The 6,556-nt window shown below is 41.5% G+C and overlaps 1 non-coding gene and 1 pseudogene across 1 annotated transcript; both read right to left on the reverse strand.

The window, feature by feature from the left end:
* Nucleotides 1-2,065: 2,065 nt before the first annotated feature.
* LOC128396367 (5.8S ribosomal RNA) lies at nucleotides 2,066-2,219 on the reverse strand (annotated as a pseudogene).
* A 506-nt stretch (nucleotides 2,220-2,725) lies between these two features.
* On the reverse strand, nucleotides 2,726-4,889 carry LOC128396369 (small subunit ribosomal RNA). Its single transcript, XR_008326790.1, has one exon. It is a non-coding gene; the product is annotated as a small subunit ribosomal RNA (ribosomal RNA).
* Between the last annotated feature and the right edge of the window lie 1,667 nt (nucleotides 4,890-6,556).

The raw sequence follows: 6,556 nt of genomic DNA on the forward strand, positions 1-6,556 counted from the left end.
AAATTATCCTTTTCGAGAGCATGCAGACACCAAGCACATTGCCATCGTTATGCTAGTTCGCTAGTTATTTAGCGGCTATTGCTGTGTCTGCAGCTCGCATGCAACCAGCACATGTAAATTTTATATGTACATTCATTATGTTTTTCTAATAAACAGTTTTTGCACCCAAAAAAAAAAAAAAAAACCTAACCTAACCTAACCTAACCTAACCAACCTAACCTAACCTAACCTAACCTAACCTAACCTAACCTAACCTAACCGATAACCTAACCTAACCTAACCTAACCTAACCTAACCTAACCTAACCTAACCTAACCTAACCTAACCTAACCTAACCTAACCTAACCTAACCTAACCTAACCTAACCTAACCTAACCTAACCTAACCTAACCTAACCTAACCTAACCTAACCTAAGCATGTATCCCGTCTCCCATTATCAAGCAATAGTTTGGATCTTTCCAAACCTTTAACTTTGATCTCAGATCAGGTGAGGTTACCCGCCGAATTTAAGCATATTATTCAGCGGTGGAAAAGAATTCAAACGAGATTCCTTAGTAACGGCGGTGAAAAGGATGAGTCCGGCGCAAAGGTTTTCCATCGAAAGGTGGAAAGGGTGGCGTAATGGTTAAAGTTATGATGCTTTCAATCAGATCTGTAAGTCCCTCTGACAAGGGCTCTTTACCCAAAGACGGTTCTAGAGATTCAGCCTAATGTGAACATGATACAGCAGTTACCAATACAAGCTCACAGGCCAAGTCTGAAACTTGCAAGAAGAATCAGTGGCTGTGAAAACTCAGTATTGATTGGTTGTATGGTTAGTACACCCTACTGATATCACGAGAGTGGGAACCCGAAGGTAACCCTCACATTAGTCGCGGTTTGAGCACAAGAGTGTAAGAAAATGCACTTCTCATGCACTGTGGTCATAGTTACAAATATGATGCCATGATCCAAGGGTAGGCAAAGAGTTTCCTCCAAGTCTACTGATCTTGGAACACTGTAAAGCATTCAAGACAAGCATATGAAACAAGCCACAGTGCACAAGAGAAGCTGAATTCTCCTCTTAGCTACACTTCGTGGTTCTATCCGTTTCACTACAAGCGGTTTCACGTCCTTTTGAACTCTCTCTTCAAAGTACTTTGCAACTTTCCCTCACGGTACTTGTTTGCTATCGATATTACCATCGTATTTAGTCTTGGGAGGAGTTTACCTCCCAATTTGGATTGCACTCTCAAGCAATCTGACTCTATCCGCGGTACAAGTTAATAATTGACATTTCAATTATCAGAATCTGCTACCGGCCTAGAACCGTCTTTGGGTAAAGAGCCCTTGTCAGAGGGACTTACAGATCTGATTGAAAGCATCATAACTTTAACCATTACGCAGCACCGCTTTCCACCTTTCGATGGAAAACCTTGCGCCGGACTCATCCTTTTCACTCGCCGTTACTAAGGGAATCTCGTTTGATTTCTTTTCCACCGCTGAATAATATGCTTAAATTCGGCGGTAACCTCACCTGATCTGAGATCAAAAAGGTTTGGAAAGATCCAAACTATTGCTTGATAATGGGAGACGGGATATGCGCTACTAACAAGTTATATATGTTGTGTATATGTTAAGTATTACAACAACAGAACCAACAGACTATAATTCACCTTTATGTAACAAACGAGATCCTTTAATATGAGAAGCCTTTTCTTCGGGTCATGTTAATCCGCTGTTCGACTTGAGCGTCGGCAGATTGACCAGCATTCTCAGGTATCCCCTGCCAGTGAAATATATTCCAACATCCCGTTGTTCTGTGGCTGTTGATGTATTTAACAATACACAACCAACAAGTTTTCACCATGCACCACCATCTATACAAACTCCTTACTAGGCTTGTATCCAGTTAAGGACCAAGCCAAGAAAAGGATTAAAATATTACGAAGCCGTATGTGAACTAAGTCATAGCAGAGTAGTAGTTAAACTACTGCTGCTAAGCATAGACCATCCGGTCATCCCTATACATGATAGACAGAGGCCCCTTGTCTATCTATGTGATAGTTAGTAATTTAATCTTCTCAACTCTCAGACAGATGTGACTTCAGAATAAACTGAAAGCCGCAATGTGCGTTGGAAGTTCAAGTGCTCGGCGTATCTTGCGATTCGCACCGGTTATCGTAGCTAGCTACGTTCTTCATCGATTGGTAATTCGAGTGATCCACCGCTTGTAGGTGTATCGTGCCTCCGTGGGACTTTTTTATCAATCTTAAGTCTGCTCAAGCAAAGACAATTCAAGTACTGTCGTATTAATCTACATGATTATGTGGATAAAGATATATCACATCTTCGAAAAGATGCCTGGCGGAGTCCACTTCAACAAGTCGCACATGACACCACTATAAATAGTAAATGACTATGTGAACAAGAGAAGCTTATCCCTCTTTAAACCTTGCATCCCAAGTTAATGGGCTACTAGAAGGTACCAGCACTAGCAGATTGACAATATACATGAATGTCAAGTTTCGTCTACGGATAATTATGGCTATCTTTGGATAACCTAGCACTCATGCTTTTACACATGAATGTCTAACCATGCAAGCATGGATTTTTATTGGGTTTGATAAAACTTTACTGCTATCAAAGTTAATCTATGCTTCTCTTATAGTCCTATAAATAAGATCTACGAAGAGGAGATAAACAACAAGATATACAATATCGTTGATATCAATGGGGTTTTGTTAATGATCCTTCCGCAGGTTCACCTACGGAAACCTTGTTACGACTTTTACTTCCTCTAAATGATCAAGTTTGAACATCTTTCCAGCACAATCTGACTCTAAGTTTTACCTCATAGTCTAGATTGACCAGTCCGAAGTCCTCACTAAATCATTCAATCGGTAGTAGCGACGGGCGGTGTGTACAAAGGGCAGGGACGTAATCAACGCAAGCTAATGACTCACGCTTACTGGGAATTCCTCGTTCATGGGCAATAATTACAATGCCCAATCCCCATCACGAAATGGGTTCAAGGGGTTACCCACTCCTTTCGGAGCAGGAAACATTTTACACGGTGACCACTTCAGTGTAGCACGCGTGCGGCCCCGGACATCTAAGGGCATCACAGACCTGTTATTGCTCTGTTTCGTGAGGCTTAAGGCGCCCTTGTCCTCTAAGAAGTTCTTACAGTGCTACAGCATCCTTACCTCATTTGATTCTAAAGGCTTAACGGTAATAGAGCTTCGATCACCCGAAGGATCACAAAGATATTACCACCTCTAGGTCAACTAAGGGGGAATACTGCAGTTTAAACTGCAAGTCTATTTAGTAGGTTAGAGTCTCGTTCGTTATCGGAATTAACCAGACAAATCACTCCACCAACTAAGAACGGCCATGCACCACCACCCACTGAATCAAGAAAGAGCTCTCAATCTGTCAATCCTTTCAGTGTCCGGGCCGGGTGAGTTTTCCCGTGTTGAGTCAAATTAAGCCGCAAGCTCCACTCCTGGTGGTGCCCTTCCGTCAATTCCTTTAAGTTTCAGCTTTGCAACCATACTTCCCCCGGAACCCAAAAACTTTGGTTTCCCGGAAGCTTCCATTCGAGTTATGATAATATTACTCAGAATGATCGCTGGTTGGCATCGTTTATGGTTAGAACTAGGGCGGTATCTGATCGCCTTCGAACCTCTAACTTTCGTTCTTGATTAATGAAAACATTCTTGGCAAATGCTTTCGCTGTAGTTTGTCTTGCGACGGTCCAAGAATTTCACCTCTAGCGTCGCAATACAAATGCCCCCGTCTGTCCCTCTTAATCATTACCTTGTGTCTTTAAGACCAATGAAAATAAGACCAAGGTCCTATTTCATTATTCCATGCAAGATCATTCAAGGAAAGGTGATGATAGATATAGCTATAAATAGTCTATAACTTATCATACCGTGTTTAGGCACCTCTTGCGAGGATTAGAACGCCTTCTTTGAGCAATTTGAATTGTTCAAGGTAAAGGGTTCAATTGCTTGAACCGACACTCAATAAAGAGAATCGGTAGCAAATATTGAACATTTCTGTCAATACACTATTAAAGTAACCACCAGAAGAGAGTGATGCGGGGCCGTACAAGTTCGTGAGAACAAGTAAAGTCCCTAACAACTACGTCTACTTCCTTTTCAGTGGACCCAATAGGTATGACTGAAATCCAACTACGAGCTTTTTAACCGCAGCAACTTTAATATACGCTATTGGAGCTGGAATTACCGCGGCTGCTGGCACCAGACTTGCCCTCCAATAGATCCTCGTTAAAGGATTTAAGTTGTGCTCATTCCGATTACGGGGCCTCAATAGAGTCCCATCATTTTTCGTCACTACATCCCCGTACTGGGATTGTGTAATTTGCGCGCCTGCTGCCTTCCTTGGATGTGGTAGCCGTTTCTAAGGCTCCCTCTCCGGAATCGAACCCTGATTCCCCGTTACCCGTTACAACCATGGTAGGCGCATAATCTACCATCGAAAGTTGATAAGGCAGTTGCTTGAGGGATACATCGTCAGCACAGAGGCTATACGATTTGCTCAGTTATTCAAAGTCATTTTGAGTCTTGCAATACTCTCGAAAGAGTATCACTAGGCCCACCATGAACAGGCCGAAGCATGAACATGGCTTAATGGACCATTGGTCTTGTACGAATAAATGCGTTCCTTCCAATCAATTCCGAGAAACTGATTGGTTGGAGCACTTGTTCATGTATTAGCTCTAGAATTACCACAGTTATCCATGTAAAATGGAATATCCGAGGAACCGTAACTGATTTAATGAGCCATTCGCGGTTTCACTTTGTTAAAGTATGTACTTAGACATGCATGGCTTAATCTTTGAGACAAGCATATGACTACTGGCAGGATCAACCAGGTAGTGTTGGAAGTTTTTGATTAAGTACAAAAACACAGTGTACCAAGACAAGCAATACACGACAATTCAAACAAGTTGATAACTCATAGGAACATGAGGTATACCAAGCAATTGTATGAAGTTGTCTGATATGTGTATATTAAGACTTGACAGTACAAGTTAGCATTTAAGCATTCGGAATATATATAGAATAGGTATATACATATTGAGAAAGCTGGCAACGATATCCTCATGATGGCCTTGAACCGCAGAAGTATCATAAGATTCATCCTGCAGTAAGACACCATACACTAGATGAGGTATCGAGTCAACAGTCAACAATGTGCTATACATATAAAACATATAGACAAATGATAAATTTTGTCCTGTCTTATCGTAGGATACACACACAGCAACAACATTAATTGTTAATATATCCATGTAATGGAAATAAACAAGTTGATGTGTGATTGAATACTCAGTTCTGCTTTTTGTAACCCATCATATACCTTCCATGCAAGGATATGATGGTCTTAATCCCACACCGACTTCGCTACAGGTAAGAGGTGTGCCTTTCGATGTTAGTCATAGAGATAAATCTCTATGATTTATACTAACACCTACTAAACCACACTTCTTCCTGCATGAAGAAGGTATGTTGTTGTGGGTATACGATTCTTAGTCCGTGTTGACGTGTGTAGACTGTAGGAAACCACACCAAGGATTATGAAGAGTACCCAGTTTTACCCAGATCTCTCTACTCAAGGCTGGCGCCTATGCCTGAATTGTACGAAGCAATCACGGGCACCGTGGTAACCAAGCTACACTTCACCTAGAGCCTGAGGTGAATTTTTATTAGAACAGGATCAAACCAGTTCCTCACTGGAGCATTAAAGCCCAACTCATATAATAATAGGTTGATAGTCGATGGGCCGCACCTTGGAGCAGCACGACTACACTTGCCTTTGTATAGTGTTAGCCACTGCAGACAACTTGGATCAAACTATCGTAAAAGTTTACGAAGTGACCAAATTGTCTATATTATATATAAGGGAAAAAGTGTATATCGTTCCAATTTTCAAATAGTGATGCAATACCTGCTCTCTTACTATTTCTCTTCTACCTTTCCTCTTACTATTTCTTTCTTTACCTTCCTACCCCCATTCTCTTTCTTTTCTTTCTTTACCCTATTACCCTTGCCCTATTGCCTCTTCTATCTCTCTTCTTTTTCTCTTCTTCTTCTTAGCCCTCTTTCTTTTTCTCTTTCTTTTGGCCCTATGACCCCTGCCCATATGCCCATACCCTTGGTACCCACCCCCACATAAGGTTAGTATAGCCCTATGACCCATGGCCCTCTTACTTTTAACGTAGAATTTCTCTTTCTTTCTCTTTCTTCTCTTTCTTCTCTTACTCCTCTTACTATTCTTCTCTTTCTTTTTTATTTCTCTTTCTTTTCTTCTCTTTCTTTTTTTTGATGACCCTTAACCCCGTACCCTACCATAGTACCATGTATGGGGAAATGGTCCACCCTCCCTGCAGACAGTCAACATCAAACTATCGTAAAAAGTTTACGAGGTGCACTATCAAACGTCTTCTCCGTATACCCTTATGCCTCTTTGCCTTCCTGGAGACTCTACTACCCCCCAGCCATTCCCATGTCCTAAGAGGGTACCACCTCGTACAAAGATAAT

The sequence above is a fragment of the Panonychus citri genome, unplaced genomic scaffold, assembly GCF_014898815.1.
Source record: "Panonychus citri isolate SS breed McGregor unplaced genomic scaffold, ASM1489881v1 Contig00143, whole genome shotgun sequence".
Classification (NCBI taxonomy): Eukaryota; Metazoa; Arthropoda; class Arachnida; order Trombidiformes; family Tetranychidae; genus Panonychus; species Panonychus citri.